Source organism: Rana temporaria, chromosome 3 (genome assembly GCF_905171775.1).
Source record: "Rana temporaria chromosome 3, aRanTem1.1, whole genome shotgun sequence".
NCBI classification, from domain to species: domain Eukaryota; kingdom Metazoa; phylum Chordata; class Amphibia; order Anura; family Ranidae; genus Rana; species Rana temporaria.
The window spans coordinates 350,341,968-350,359,312 of NC_053491.1; positions in this window are offsets into that span (position 1 = coordinate 350,341,968).

Genomic DNA, 17,345 nt, shown 5'->3' on the forward strand with positions numbered 1-17,345 from the left:
TGCCAAAACACGAGAGTGTGAGGCAAATTGTTGCGGTGAGTGCGCAGTCTATAAGGGTGGAGGATTCACCTTCAACACTTGTGGTGTGGTGGAAGAATATTAGAAGATTTCTTTTGTGATAAGATCACTTACTGAACACATTTTCATTTGGACTTACCAAGTTTATGGACTCATAGACTTTATATATTACTTTATTTATTTCCTTTTGTGCAGCTTTCTTCATTGCTGTAGCACCGATTTTTTTCACATTAAGGTGGCATCACTTGATTTGTTTATTTATTTAAACTGTTTAATGTGATTAAGATTTTTCCACATGCGCTGCTTTGTTCACTCATATTGACATACTACACATTTAGGTGTCATTATAGGTATCTTTGTATCAGTAGATACGCCGTCGTATCTCGTTTGTGAATCTGGCCCTTAGTTCTGTAAATTGCTTTAACCACTTGCCTACTGTGCACATACACCCCCTTCCTGCCCAGACAAAATTTTAGCTTTCGGCACTGCGTCGCTTTAACTGACAATTATGCGGTCGTGCGACGTAGCTCCCAAACAAAATTTACGTTCTTTTTTTTTCCACAAATAGAGCTTTCTTTTGGTGGTATTTGATCGCCTGTGCGTTTTTTTTTTTTTGGGCTATAACAAAAAAAGAGCGTAAATTTTATAAAAAAAACACAATATTTTTTACTTTTTGCTATAATAAATATCCAATTTAAAAAAAAAAACATTTTTTATCTCAGTTAAGGCCGATAAGTATTCTTCTACATATTTTTGGTAAAAAAATAAATAAAAAAAAAATCGCAATAACCGTATAGTGACTGGTTTGCGCAAAAGTTATATTGCCTACAATTTCTTTTCGGGACTGCGACATTATAGCGGACACATCGGACACTTTTGACACATTTTTGGGACCATTCACATTTATACAGTGAACAGTGCTAAAAATATGCATTGATTACTGTATAAATGTGACTGAGAGGGAAGGGGTTAACCACTAGGGGGTGGGGAAGGGGTTAAATATGTAGCCTAGTCAGTGTTCTAACTGTAGGGGGAGGGGGGTGACTGGGGGAGGTGACCGATCTGTGTCCTTATGTACAAGGGACACAGCATCGGTCTCCTCTCCCTGACAGGACGTGGAGCTCTCTGTTTACACACAGAGCTCCTCGTCCCTGCTCAGTTACTGGGCACGCGCACTGTGTTCCCAGTAACGCGACGGGTGCGCGCGCTCGCCGCCGGCGGCGCGAGCGCGCCCCCTAGCGGCTTTCAATGACAGGACGTCATATGACGTCCTGTCAGAACAATAGAGTCTTCCGCCCGTCGTCATTTGACGACGTGCGGTTGACAAGCGGTTAAAGTGGATGTAAACCCTCACATATACCTAGTGACGTGAACAGCCTCAAATGATACACAGAGATGAAACAAATCTCCCTGCATAAATTTACATCTATATCTGCTCTCTTCCCCTTTCTATAGAATTCTTTAGAAATTGTTAAGGGATTTTTACTTCTTCATTCTGCAGTCAGTGTAGCTTGAATTACACTGGGAGACAGCTGATTGGAGGAAAGGCACACACACCCACTCCATATAGGCAAAGTCTCTGCTAATCTATTTATAGCAACCTCCCACAACACAAACTTCAGGCTCCCGTCTTGGAGAACTTGTCACAAGTTATCAGGCTGATAACAGAGCTACCGAGCAGGAGAAAGCCACAGAACTCAGTGCTTTGGAGAGAGATAAGAAAACACTACATATATATGTGCCCAGCTCAAATTTCATGAATCCGGTTTACATCCACTTCAACCACTTCAGCCCCAGAAGATTTTACCCACTTCCTGACCAGGCTATTTTTTGCGATACGGCGATGCGTTGTTTTAACTGACAATTGCGCGGTCATGCGACATTGTACCCATATAATATTAAATTGATGTCCTTTTTTCAAACAAATAGAGCTTTCTTTTGGTGGAATTTGATCACCTCTGCGGTTTTTATTTTTTGCACTATAAACAAAAAAAAAGACTAACAATATTCCTTACTTTCTGCTATAAAACATTCCCCAAAAAAAAAAAAATCAAATGTCTTCATCAATTTTAGGCCAATATGTATTCTGCTACATATTTTTGTTTCTTTTTGGTAAAAAAAAAATCCCAATAAGCGTTTATTTATTGGTTTGCACAAAAGTTATCACGTCTACAAACTATGAGTTTGATGGCATTTTTTTTTTTACTAGTAATGGTGGCGATCTGCGTTTTTTACTGGGACTGTGACATTGTGGCAGACAAATATGACCCTTTTGACACTTTTTGAGGACCAGTGACACCAATACAGTGATCAATGCTAAAAAAATGCACTGATCTCTATATAAATGACACTGGCAGGGAAGGAGTTAACACTAGGGGGCGATGAAGGGGTTAAGTGTGTCCTAGGGAGGTGCTTTCTAACTGTGGGGGGGAGGGAGTGTTACACTGGAGGAAAACCGAGATTGTGTTTCAAACAGAAGATCTCTCTTTTCCTCGCTGACAGATCAGCGGTGTGCCTTGTCTACACAGGCATACCACTGCTCTGTGTCTCCTGTGAATGATCGGCGGGTCGCGGCGTCCAATCACAGGGGGAGCGGCGCTTTGGCTGCGCGCGCACGCCCCTACACCGCATGCACAAAATCATGTAAAGGTATGTAATTTTGCGCACCCGAGCCGCCCTGCTGCAGTATATGTATGGTGGGCGGTCTGTAAGCGGTTAAGGATATTTTTTGTATGTGTCATTTTGTCTGACAGCACAGAAGACATGAGTAATGAGATGTATACAGGGTGACACAAATGGATATATTAGTCAGCAGAATGTGAAGCCACAGGGGTGTTTGTGGGCTGTGCTATCCAGAGAGCTGGAAGAGATTAAACCATCCAATTACTACGTCATTGACACAGGCCCTATATGAAATGGAGTTGGAGTTTACATCTACTTTAATGTACCTATAGACATAAGATGACTGTTCAGTCTGCCTTTTGGCTGTTTTGGCTTGCTCAGTTAGACAGACCTAAAACTGTGAGCAGCTTAGGGTTGCCACCTTTTGTTCAAGTCAAACCCGAACACTTTAGTGGCGCACAGCAATTTTTTTTATAGTATAAACTATACATATATTTTGCTATTGAATAACATTTCTAATCATATGAAGTTAATAACACTAGTCCCCTTTTACGTCAGAGTCTATAGAGTTCCCTTTTTACATCTGAACTCCCAGAGTTTCCCTTTTACATCTGAATCCACAGAGTTCTCCTTTTACATCTGAACTCACAGAGTTCCCTTTCACTGTAAGGGGGGGACTCTGCAGACTCTGATGTAAGTAAGAACTCTGGGGACATAAGGGATGCTTTGGGAACCCTGATTTAAGGGGGAGCACTGAGAACAGTGCCGGCCCAAGACATTGTGCTGCCTGGTACCAAGAATGAAATGCTGAAGGACCTGTTGTGGCTCAATACATGTAACGGAGTATAAAGAGGACCTGTCATAGCTCTATACATGTAAAGGAGTATAAAGAGGACCTGTCATAGCTCTATACATGTAAAGGAGTATAAAGAGAACCTGTCATAGCTCTATACATGTAAAGGAGTATAAAGAGGACCTGTCATGGCTCTATAAAAAGGACCTGTTATAGCTCTATTCATGTATTACTAGTAAGAAATAATAATAATAATAATGCCTGAAGTGCATTATTTATATTATTACATTGCTATATAAAATAAAATAGTACAACTTACCATAATGCAGAATCAGTGGGAGCCCCGAGCGTGTCACTTGCCACGTCACCAGTCACCAGATATGGATTGTCACCGGCCACACATTGCGGAATGTCACTTGCCACCTGCCACACGTTGCAGATTGTCACTTGCCACAATATCACCTGCCACACGTTGCAGATTGTCACTTGCCACAATATCACCTGCCACACGTTGCAGATTGTCACTTGCCACAATATCACCTGCCACACGTTGCAGATTGTCACTTGCCACGATATCACCTGCCACACATTGCAGATTGTCACTTGCCACGATGTCACTTGCCACACATTGCAGATTGTCACTTGCCACGTCACCTGCCACACGTAGAGGATTGTCACTTGCCACACATTGTGGATTGTCACTTGCCACAACGTCACCCGGTACACAGCAGATTGTCACTTGCCACGTCACCTGCCACACATTGCGGATTGTCACTTGCCACGTCACCTGCCACACATTGCAGATTTTCACTTGCCACGACGTCACCTGCCACACATTGCAGATTGGCACTTGCCACGTCACCTGCAATACGTAGCGGATTGTCACTTGCTACGTCACCTGCCACACATTGCGGATTGTCACTTGCCACAACGTCACCTGCTACACATTGCAGATTGTCACTTGCCACGTCACCTGCAACTCGTAGCGGATTGTCACTTGCCACGTCACCTGCTACACATAGCGGATTGTCACTTGCCACAACGTCACCTGCCACACGTAGCGGATTGTCACTTGCCACAACATCACCTGCCACACGTATCGGATTGTCACTTGCCACGTCACCTGCCACACATTGCGGATTGTCACTTGACACGTCACCTGCCACACATTGCAGATTTTCACTTGCCACGACGTCACCTGCCACACATTGCAGATTGGCACTTGCCACGTCACCTGCAATACGTAGCGGATTGTCACTTGCTACGTCACCTGCCACACATTGCGGATTGTCACTTGCCACAACGTCACCTGCTACACATTGCAGATTGTCACTTGCCACGTCACCTGCAACTCGTAGCGGATTGTCACTTGCCACGTCACCTGCTACACATAGCGGATTGTCACTTGCCACAACGTCACCTGCCACATGTAGCGGATTGTCACTTGCCACAACGTCACCTGCTACACATAGCGGATTGTCACTTGCCACGTCACCTGCCACACATTGCGGATTGTCACTTGCCACGTCACCTGCCACACATTGCAGATTTTCACTTGCCACGACGTCACCTGCCACACATTGCAGATTGGCACTTGCCACGTCACCTGCAATACGTAGCGGATTGTCACTTGCTACGTCACCTGCCACACATTGCGGATTGTCACTTGCCACAACGTCATCTGCTACACATTGCAGATTGTCACTTGCCACGTCACCTGCTACACATAGCGGATTGTCACTTGCCACGTCACCTGCTACACATAGCGGATTGTCACTTGCCACAACGTCACCTGCCACACGTAGCGGATTGTCACTTGCCACAACGTCACCTGCCACACGTAGCGGATTGTCACTTGCCACGACATCACCTGCCACACGTATCGGATTGTCACTTGCCACGTCACCTGCCACACATAGCGGATTGTCACTTGCCACGTCACCTGCCACACGTTGCAGATTTTCACGTGCCACGATGTCACCTGCCACATATTGCAGATTGGCACTTGCCACGTCACCTGCAATACGTAGCGGATTGTCACTTGCTACGTCACCTGCCACACATTGCAGATTTTCACTTGCCACAACGTCACCTGCCACACATTGCAGATTGGCACTTGCCACGTCACCTGCAATTCGTAGCGGATTGTCACTTGCTTCGTCACCTGCCACACATTGCGGATTGTCACTTGCCACAACGTCACCTGCCACACGTAGCGGATTGTCACCTGCAACTCGTAGCGGATTGTCACTTGCCACGACGTCACCTGCCACACGTAGCGGATTGTCACTTGCCACGACGTCACCTGCCACACGTAGCGGATTGTCACTTACCACAATGTCACCTGTCACATATTGCAGATTGTTACTTGCTGTGTCCAGGAGACTGAGTAAAGGCAGGCAGCAGAGAGATAATGTAGTCTCTCTGCTAACCGCACAGTGTGGGCAGAACTGCAGTGATGCAGGGCGGGCAGTGAGAGATGTCATCTCTCTGCTCCACAGCCCACTGATTGGCCAGCAAGCCCACTCACATGCCAATTGTCCCGTCCGCTGAATGTTCCCCTGTTCTGAATGGAGGTGAATGGGGCAGAACAGGTGGAGCGGGCGGCTGTCACTTTGTACAGTGGAGCGGGCGATGTGGGCGGGGGGGCGGCTGTCACTTTGTACAGTGGAGCGGGCGATGCGGGGCGGCTGTCACTTTGCATCAGTGGAGCGGGCGGGGCCGGGCGGCTGTCACTTTGTATTAGTGGAGCGGGCGGAGCGGAAGATGCGGACGGGCCGGGCGGCTGTCACTTCGTATCAGTGGAGCGGGCGGAGTGGGAGATGCGGGCGGGTCCGGTATCTGTCACTTCGTATCATCAGTGGAGCGGGCGGGCGGCAATTTGATGGCTCAGTGGAGCGGGCGGAACGGAATGGTGGGCAGGCGGCAATTTGCGACCCCCCCGAAAGTGCCACCTGGTACAATGGTACCATCGGGTCCCATGGTAGGGCCGGCCCTGACTGAGAACTCTAATGTACAGAGAGGGCGATGATGTAAGGGGGTACACTGTGGTCTCTGGTGTGATATAAGGGGTGCTCTGAGAACCCTGATTTACCTTAGTGCATATCTCCTAACTTTTTGAGATGGAATGAAGGACACCTTTCAGCAAAAGTATGCAGGCATAGGACACACCCCCTGCCACGCCTCCTTAAAAGAGAATTGTATAAAAAAAACAAGATTGGTTAAACCCACAAGTGCTTTCTTACCACTACTATTCCTTTATATTGTCTTTTGGATTCACAAATGCAGCAATTTAGAAATCAGATAAAAGGTTTAGCTTTGGAAAACACTTCCAAACCCGAACTGTCCAGGTGTATCCCTGACAGGTGGCAACCCTAGAGCAGCTGTAGGTGATTGATTGTTTGCCATTTTACCCCCCCTTAGGCCCCTTTCACACTGGGGCGTTTTTCGAGGATTATTCGAGCGAAACCTTATCTGCAATCCCAATGTGCTGGTAAAGCACCACTAAGACCCTAACGTTTTAGGGCGTTTTTTGCAGTGCATCAGTGTGAAAGGGCAAGGCGTTTTTACAGCGCTTTCAATTCTTTTTAATAGAGAGGGGCATTTTTGGAGCGTTTTTTTCAGCGTCCAAAAGCTGCTTCAAAGATGCTGCTTGCAGGACTTTTCTCAACGCCCCGCCAGTGCAACGCCTTAGTGTGAAAGGGCAAGGCGTCTTTACAGCGCTTTCAATTCATTTCAATAGAGGGGGCGTTTTTTGGAGCGTTTTTTCAGCGCCCAAAAGCTGCTCCAAAGATGCTGCTTGCAGGACTCAGTGTGAAAGGGCCCATTGAGATGCATGGATAGCGTTTTATGAGCGTTTTAACTGCTTGCCGACCAGCAGCCGCTAGCTATACGTCATGTCTCCCAGCAGCCAATAGGGGCGCGCGCCCCCCGCTCTTCCCTGATCCCGGCGCGCGTGCCCAGCGGGCGCAATCGCCGCCGGGCACCCGCAATCACTCGTTACAGAGCGAGAACCGGGAGCTGTGTGTGTAAACACACAGCTCCCGGTCCTGTCAGGGGAGAAATGCCTGATCTTCTGTTCATACAATGTATGAACAGCGTTCAGTCATTTCCCCCAGTCAGTCCCACCCCCCCTTCAGTTAGAACACTGAACATACTTAACCCCTTCCTAGAAGAATACGTATCGGCCTAAACTGAGGAAAACTATTTTTTTGTATATATTTTTGGGGATATTTATTACAGCAAAAAGTAAAAAATATTAATTTTTTTCAAAATTGTCACTCATTGTCACTCATTGTTTATAGCGCAAAAAATAAAAGCCACAGACGTGATCAAATACCACCAAAAGAAATCTCTATTTGTGGGAAAAAAAGGACGCCAATTTTGTTTGGGAGCCACGTTGCACGACCGCGCAATTGTCAGTTAAAGCGACGCAGTGCCGAAACGCAAAAAGTGGCCTGGTCATTGACCAGCAATATGGTCCGGGCTGAAGTGGTTAATAGCGCTATTTTTAACGCTAAAACGCTGTAAAAACTCTTAAGTGTGAAAGGGGTCTTATGGTTTGTGTTCATGTGGCAATTGTGGCTTCTGAATTGCTTTCTTTCCTTATATGGATCAACGTGGATGTAAGGCAGCAATTCAGAACAAATTCAAAGCAGCCTAAAGCTACTTAGAAACTAATCATAAATACCAAAGGGTCGAAAGCAGGTTAAAGTTTTTCCAGCTCAAGCTAAAAATATTGTAAATACTGTATTTATCAGCGTATAACACGCACTTTTCCCCCCTGAAAATCAGGGGAAAATCATGTGCGCATGTTATACGCCAATTCCTGATGTCTCTCTGGTGTACCCGACACTCACAGTCCCGCCTTCTAACCCAGGATTGGACCACTGTTCTGTCTATCACAGGAGGTGAGGCCAGGAGGCGGGACTGTGTGTGACTGATTGCCGGGTACACTTGCCCGGTACACGGGAGATTGCGGCACAGATGAGCAGGCTGCATTAATGGGAAATGGAGAGGCTGCTGATGGGCACTGTGCAGGCTGCATTGATGGGCACTTGTGAGGCTGCATTGATGGACTGTGACCCTTATTTTGCTTCAAAGTTCTTTATTTAAATGTTTTATTTTTTTCCCTGAAACTTCCCTCTTAAAATGAAGGTGCGTGTTATACGCCGAGGAATGCGGTACATATTGCCTTCAACTTGCTATTGAGACTAAAGCCTGTGTAAAGAAGCCCTAATTATTTTTTATTTGAGGTGTCTGATGGTGGCCCCTCCTGGACTGGAAGTCAGTTTACAAAGCCACTAGTGACCTGGGTACATCAAGGGTGCAGAGTAATGTGCCTGCAAACTCACTTCTGTCAGGATGGGTTCACACCATTGCAAATTGGATGCGGAGAACCTCCACATCCAATTTGCAATGGTGTGAACCCATCCTGACAGAAGTGAGTTTGCAAATTGGATGTGGGGGTTCTCCGCATCCAATTCGCAATAGCAGAAAATTTTGACCGGTTCTCTAAGGAAACGTTTTACATATCACAGCAGCAGATCCAGTGCGTTTTGCAGAAAAAATGCTGTGCATCTTTTGGTCCATTTCAGGTCCATATTCAGCCCAAAATTCGGACCTGAAAAGGTGAACCAGGACGCACCAGACCCATGCTGTGAGACGGATGTGGGGACGGTGTAAACCCAGCTTGAGTCAGCCAACTTTTAAGGTAGCCATATAAACCACAATTTAAACCACTTGAATGAGCAATACACAGAGACATTTGTTTCTCCATGCTTTCTAGGACACTGCCGGTTATTGTATTCCAGCCGCTGCGACACTCATGGCTGCTTGAACAACCAATAAGTTTAGGTTCACATCTATGCAGGCTGCACTTGATGCTTTCTTTAGGCATGTTTTGCGGTGCGTTTTTAAACCCTAGGTTTTTTATGCATTTTTGCATGCAGTTTTCATGCATTTTGCATTTTTTATTTTCTTTCTCTTTAACCAATTCAGTACCTTGGGGTTTTTTCAGATTTTGTGTTTACAAGACTAAAACAGTTTTTTTTGCTAGAAAATTACTTAAAACCCCCCAAACATTATATATATATTTTTTCTAACACCCTAGAGAATAAAATGGCGATCATTGCAATACTTTTTGTCACACCATATTTGCGCAGCGGTCTTACAGGCGCACTTTTTTGGGAAAAAAATTACTTTTTTGAATTGAAAAATAAGACAGCAATAAATTTGGCCCAATTTTTTTATATATTGTGAAAGATAATGTTACGCCGAGTAAAATGATACCCAACATGTCACACTTAAAAATTGCGCCCGCTCGTGGCATGGCGTCAAACTTTTACCCTTAAAAATCTCGATAGGCGACATTTAAAAAATTCGATATGTTGCATTTTTTGAGCTACAGATGTGGTCTAGTGCTAGAATTATTGCTCTCGCTCTAACGATCGCGTCGATGCCTCACTTGTGTGGTTTGAACACCGTTTTTATATGCGGACGCTACTCACGTATGCGTTCGCTTCTGCGTGCGAGCTCGTCGGGACAGGGCGCTTTAAACATTTTTTTTTCTTATTTTTTTTTATTTATTGTATTATTTTTTACACTGGGGAAAAAAAGAATTGATCACTTTTATTCCTATTAAAAGGAATGTAAACATCCCTTGTAATACAAAAAAGCATGATAGGTCCTCTTAAATATGAGATCTGGGGTCAAAAAGACCTCACATCTCATATTTAGACTTAAATGCAAAAAAAATAAAAAAATGGAAATGTTGTCATTTGAAAAAATGACAACAAAAGAATGTGCCTTTAAGACGCATGGGCGGGACTGACGTTTTGACGTCACCTCCGCCCTGCTATGCTATGGGGACGGGTGGGGGCCATCTTGCCCTCAGTCACATCCCCACACAGCAGGCTGAAGTACCCGATCGCCTACCGACGGCTCCGGTAAGCGGTGGAGGGCGCGCGGGAGAGCGGCGGGAGGGGGGGCCCTTTCCCGCGGCCGATAACGCGATCTTGCGGCAAATCCTCCGCGGAGACCACCGTTATCTTTTACAGGACCGCTCACACTAAAGATGGATATCTTGGTTATGGCAGCAGCTGCTGCCGTTACCGAGATATCCATCTTTAAAATGCCGCCGTCTATAGTCGTATAGCGGTCGGGAAGTGGTTAAACACACTGTATATAGCTGATTGCTAAGGAGCCAATTCACACCTGATTTGGAGCTAAAGACGCACAGGACCCTTTCCAAATGCGGACCGCAGCCACCCACGGAGGTGTGTGAATTGGCTCCATTGAGAGCCGGTCATGCGAATTTGATGCAAGGAAATCCACATCCAATTCACATAAGTGTGAGTCAAGAACAGAATGACATTTTAGGCTTTACCTAGGTGGCAACAAAAAACCACATTCTCTGTAATATACGTGGAACGGTTACAGTAATACTCATCACAAAACTCTCTAGGTTCTCTTACGTTTCGAGTTCCTGCTTGCTTTTGGGGGTTCCTATTTCTTCACCGCTGTGATATAGATGAATACATGTGATTCAGTAATGATTTCTTACTTCCTTCTAGAAATGCTAAACAGCATCAGCTTGTCACAATATAGAGACTAAGTGAGAAGTTACAGGTTTTTATTTGCTAGAGACATGAAACGGACGTGTGTCGCACTCTACTTCTTTCTGCTGCTTGTAAAGGGTAAGTAAATGGGAAGGTTGGGCAATAACACAATGGAGGTTATTTACTAAAGGAAAATCCACTTTGCACTGCTAGTGCACTTGAAAGTGCAGTCGCTGTAGATCTGAGGGGGACATTCAAGGAAAATAAAAAACAGCATTTTAGCTGGCACATGTTTGGATGATAAAATCAGCAGAGCTTCCCCTCATTTCAGATCTTCCCCTCAGATCTCCAAGTGCACTTGTAGTGCAAAGTGAATTTGCCTTTAGTAAATGACCCTCAATATGGTTTCATCACCAAGGGAATAGAGACCATTTACTTAACAAAGTGAAAATTAATTCTGCTCGCCCCCTCCCCCTCAAGAGACTTTCTCCACACCAGGAAGAAAGCCTCACATTACGGTGTGTAGTTACAGACAGAAGAACAGGAAGTGAGGATTTCTCAGAAGAAATAAGGACATTTAAAAGCAAAATGGAAGGATGAGGTAAGTGAAGGAGGACTGCACTAAGGTAAAGGAAGCTATTTAGGAAAAAATTTTCCTTTACAACCCCTTTAATTGAGGTGAATGGAAGGCTTGCATTATTGTTTGGAGGGTAAAGGTGTATAAAAAAGTATAATTATGGTAAATGTAAGCACAATATATGATTTTTTGAGTGATGTGGAGTAGAACATGCTACACTATATAGTTTCCTCTCTTTCTTCTTTTAAAATTATTTTCTTTATGAAGCGTTCCAGCAAAGGGTCAAGATTAAAGAGACAGGGCCAGATTCTCAGAAGAGTTACGACGGTGTATCTCAGGAAACACCGTCGTATCTCTGTTTCTGAGCCCGGGTATAGATACGGCCAAGATCCAACAGGTGTAAGTCACTTACACCGTCGGATCTTAGATGTAATGCAATGCCGGCCGCTATGTGGCGTTTACGTTCAGGTCTAATTTGACTATGCAAATGAGCCTGATACGCCGATTCCCGAACGAATTTGCGTTGCGTACTCGTCGCTTAAGTCGTTTCCGTAAGCGTAAGGTTACCCCTGCTATATGAGGGCTAACCTTACGCCAGTCCGCCGTATGCCATGTTAAGTATGGCGTCGGGTCCGCGTCGTCTTTTTCCATCGGTTACGTCGTTTTCCTAAGTCGTTCTTGAATACGACTTTACGTCAATGACGCACACGTCGGCGTCATTGATGTTTTCCGTCGTGAGCTGGAGCATGCGCACTGGGCTATTTTTCAGCCCGGCGCATGCGCAGTTCAATCGGCACGGGGGCGTGCTTAATTTGAATACAAGCCGCCCCCCTTGAATTACGCGGCCATACGCCGGGCCAATTACACTACGCCGCCGCAAATTAAGGAGCAAGTGCTTGGAGAATACGGCACTTGCTGCAGTAAGTTGCGGCGGCGTGGTGTAAATGGCTTATGGCAGATTTTACGAGAATCTGGCCCACAGTTCTTATAGCAGATGTACTTTATTGGATCTTTGAAGATTTTTTTTTTTAAATAATATTTAAAAGGCACTTTTCTGTTCTATTCTATTCCATTTTATTATATTATATTATTTTATTTTCTATTTTATTCTTTAATATTCTAGTTTATTCTATTATTTTCTATAAAACAGTTTAAGTAGGAATCATCACCTTATTTCACTTTTATACCTTACTGTTTTATTGCAATGTATTCCATTTTCAAATTCAAATTAATTTTCAAATTCATTTCAAATATACAAAACAAATCAGAATATACTAAATTAATTCCAAAAACCAATCATTCTAACATAACAAATATGATCACAAATATGATGACAGAAAATGATGTCATACTTACCTCCACTGTGCAGCTCGTTTTGCACAGAGTGGCCCCGATCCATGTCTTCTGGGGCCCCTTGGCGGCTGTCTCTGGTCCTCTCCGTAGGAACTCCACACATTTATGCAAGGGAGCTTTCATTGTGTGGAGTCTTTGCGGGCGCGCTCCCGTGATACAGCAGATGGCCTTAGCCGTCGACTGTATCACTCGGCCAATGGCTGCACTGATTCAATCGACCAATGAATGAGCCGGAAAGCCAGTCAAGATGCCAGCGCGTTCACGGCGTGGGACTTTCGAGGGGTCAGGTAAGTAAACGGGGGGGGGGGAGGCTGGGGAGGTCGGTATTGTCGGAAGTTTTTTCACCTTAATGCATAGAACGCATTAACCTGCCTGGCGGTATTCCCGAGTCTGACTCGGGGTTAGATTTTCATGCTGCGAGCGGTAACCCCGAGTCAGACTCGGGCTCGCCTCGCTGGATACACAGGGAGTGTTTACTTACCTTGTCCCTGGATCCAGCGATGCCACCGCGCTGTGTGAGCGAGCGAGACCTCACTCGATTCACACAGTGTTCTCCTGTGCCGCCGATCTCCGTTCCCTGCGACGTTACGACGCACGGGAGCGGAGAACGGTGCCAAATTCAAAAACGTAAACAAATACATTACATACAGTATACTGTAATCTTATAGATTACAGTACTGTATGTAAAAAATACACCCCCCCTTGTCCCTAGTGGTCTGCCCAGTGCCCTACGTGTTCTTTTATATAATAAAAACGGTTCTTTCTGCCTGCAAACTGGAGATTGTCCATAGCAACCAAAAGTGTCCCTTTATGTCAAAAATAGTTTTAGATCAGCTAGAAAACAGCGATAATAAATTATAATCACTTGCAGAATTGTGCGATAGCGATTTGTGGGGAAATTCGTCATAAAAAAAATAATAATAATGACAGCGACAATTCTGCAACTGAGCAAATTTCAGTGATTTTAATTTGATTACATTATTGAATAATTTTTATTATAATTATATTATTATTTGTTATAATTATTTATAATTATTTATTATATTATAATTTATAATTTTGTTTTTAAAAAAATTTCATACCCGGGATGCCTATTAGATTCTTGTTTGGTCAGATTTAAGTGAGTTATTTCTAAAAATTACATGCCTACAGTATAAAAAATAATGGTACCGCTTTCAGCATGTTTTTTCTGAAAGAATCATACCGCCAGGGAGGTTAAGGTGAAAAAACTTTTACCTTTACAACCCCTTTAACTTAACTAACAAATTTGAAACAAAACGCATTTTTCCGTTGTGCACATCTCTAGTCCTAGTTCATATTTGTGCAATATTCAAGCTGGAGATTATATTTTCCTTTATTGGTTCTTCTGTCCCCTCCTTCATCAACAGTGATGAGCAAATCTGCTTGGGTTTGAGAGGGCAGGTTCCGTGATCACGTCATTTTAAATGGTAACTACTGTACACTTTTTTGTGGGGAAAAAAATGGCAACTTAAAGGGTCACTAAAGGAAAACATTTTTTTTGCTGAAATGACTGCAAAATGCAATGCAATATGGCTACCTGGAAGTGTTCTCTACACAGAATGTATACAGAACGCCCCCAGAAACATAATTTCCAGCTTGTGTGATTGGCTCACTGATTTTCCCAGAAGTCTGCACTAAGATACAAGTCAGATTTCAGGCATCCCCTGCAACAACAAAAAATTATTTTTGGTGAGATACTCCCAATAGGAAATCTCATTAAAGCGGTTCTCCACCCTAAAGTGAAGTCCCGCTGATCGGAACCCTCCCCCCCTCCGATGTCACATTTGACACCTTTTAGGGGGGAGGGGGGTGCAGATACCTGTCTAAAGACAGGTATTTGCACCCACTTCCGGCCCGGCATTCATGGGCAAAAGACGGGCATTGCGTCACATCCCGTCGCCCCCCCCCCCCCCGTTGTGTGCTGGGAACACTCGGCTCCCAGCACACAGCGGGAGCCAATCGGCGGGAGCGGCGCAACTCGCGCATGCGCCGTAGGGAACAGGGCAGTGAAGCCGCAGCGCTTCACTTCCTGGTTCCCTCAGCGTGGATGGAGGGGGGAGCCGCAGGGTGACGAGCGATCGCTCGTCATCTGCTGCGGACGCCGCTGGACTCCAGGACAGGTAAGTGTCCTAATATTAAAAGTCAGCAGCTGCAGTATTTGTAGCTGCTGGATTTTAATAATTTTTTTTGGCGGAACATCCGCTTTAAGCTTCACCTAACAGTGTGGAATATTCGTGCCCCCCAATCCTTATCTTTTTCTACTCTTTTTAGCCTCAGGAACTCACCCTGTGCACAGCAGTATGGCCTCTGGTGCTATACCCAGCCAGTGCATGTGCAGTAGGGGCTGCTTGCTCTGTCTGACTGTTACATGCACAGTAGGGGCTCTTGTTTCTGAGATCTGGTGCTGTGCCTGAATCAATCCAAAGACAGTGTTGTGCATGTGCCAGCTGGGTACAATGGCAGATCTCAGAGACAGGAGCCTCTACTGTGCATGCGCAGTGGCCCCTAACATAAAAGTTTTATTCAGGAACAGCACCAGCAACCCCTACTGTACATGCATTCCACATACAAGGCACCAGATAAGGTAGTGCACATGTAGGGGTTTCACCAGGGAAACACTGGAGACAAAAGAGGCACACCTTAGGTGGAAACTCAACAATGCTCATTTTCATAGGCCGGTAATACTGTAAAGACTGCAAAAAAATGGAAACGGGAAGCAACAGTGAAATAATGGGGTTGATTTACTAAAGGAAAATAGACTTTGCACTATGCAAAGTGCAGTTGAACTCTGCGAGAGAAGTTGCTCTAGTGCTTACTAAATGAGGAAAAGTTCTGCTGAATGAATTTTATTTTCCTTGCACGTGATTGGGTATTCTTTGCAAAGTGAAGCTTTACCTAATTTACTAAGCTCTGTAGCAACTGCACTTGTAGAGTGCGATTGCATTTTGCAACGTGCACAGTCTATTTGCCTTTAGTAAATCAACCCCAATGCATGCAGCTACATGTATTCTTTCAAAGAAGGAGGGGTCCTCCATGGGAGGGGGTGAGGCATGAGCCCAGAGTTGAGCTTTGACACATGTTAAAATGATCCTGGAGGTTGAAACATTATTTAAAAAATATTAGTTTGAACATAACTAAACATATAGGGCTAGATTCATGTAGCTGCGCCCATTCTTACGGCGGCGCATTGTATCGTATTTACGCTGCGCCGCCGTAAGTTTGAGAGGCAAGTGCTGTATTCACAAAGCACTTGCCTCCTAACTTACGGCGGCGTAGCGTAAATGGGGCCGGCGTAAGCGCGCCGAATTCAAATGATGATGAGGGGGCGTGTTTTATTTAAATTATGGTGACCCCGTGTATTTTACGTTTTTTACGTAAATCCCAGTGCGCATGCTCGAAATTCCGCCGCAAATCGTCATTGCTTTTGACGTGAACGTAAATTACGTCCAGCCCTATTCCCGAACGACTTACGCAAACAACGTAAAAAAATTCAAATTTCGAAGCGGGAAGACGTCCATACTTAACATTGGCTGTGCCTCCTAATAGCAGGAGCAACCTTACGTCAAAAAAAGCCTAATGTAAACGACTTAAATAAATTGCGCCGGGCGTACGTACGTTTGTGAATCGGCGTATCTAGGTCATTTACATATTCTACGCCGAAAACAACGGAAGCGCCCCTAGCGGCCAGCGTCAGTATTACACCCTAAGATACGACGGCGTAGGAGACTTACGCCGCTCGTATCTTAGCCTGATTTAAGCATATCTGGTTTCCAGAATACGCTTAAATTTACGACGGCGGAGATTCAGAGTTACGACGGCGTATCTATGTCCATTAAATAAATGTAACAATCCAACCATCTGGACGGATGGCAGCAAAGTGACCTCGAATGAATTTGATACCAGATACCAGTTATTGGGTAACATACCAAAGGGAGATGTTTCTCTGACTATCAGAAATTTAAGTAAGATGGATGAAAACACATATTGCTGCAGAGTGGAGATCCATGGCTGGTTCAATGATCAAACACATGAAATAAGTGTGAGAGTACTTGAAGGTAAGATCCTATGTTCACATGTGTCACTTGTGTCTTTTTTCAACCTCACCTACTATGTAACTATGTTAGATGTAGTTGTCAAACAGCAAGTTTTGTGTTATATACGCTATATACGCTAGTCAAGCATATCAGTTACTGTACCCCTACTCGCCATCAGGTACAACCTTCCCCATATACTGAATGAATAGAACTGTTTCATTATAAAGAGGAAGTTAAACTCCCTATAACTTCCCCTCTTGCCCATTATACAGGTTTTTTTTTTTTCAGAAAACATACCCCTCTGCTCTGATGCCACAGGCAAAGTCCTGGGCAACAACATCACTTATGCCATCAGGAGCTGGTTGTCG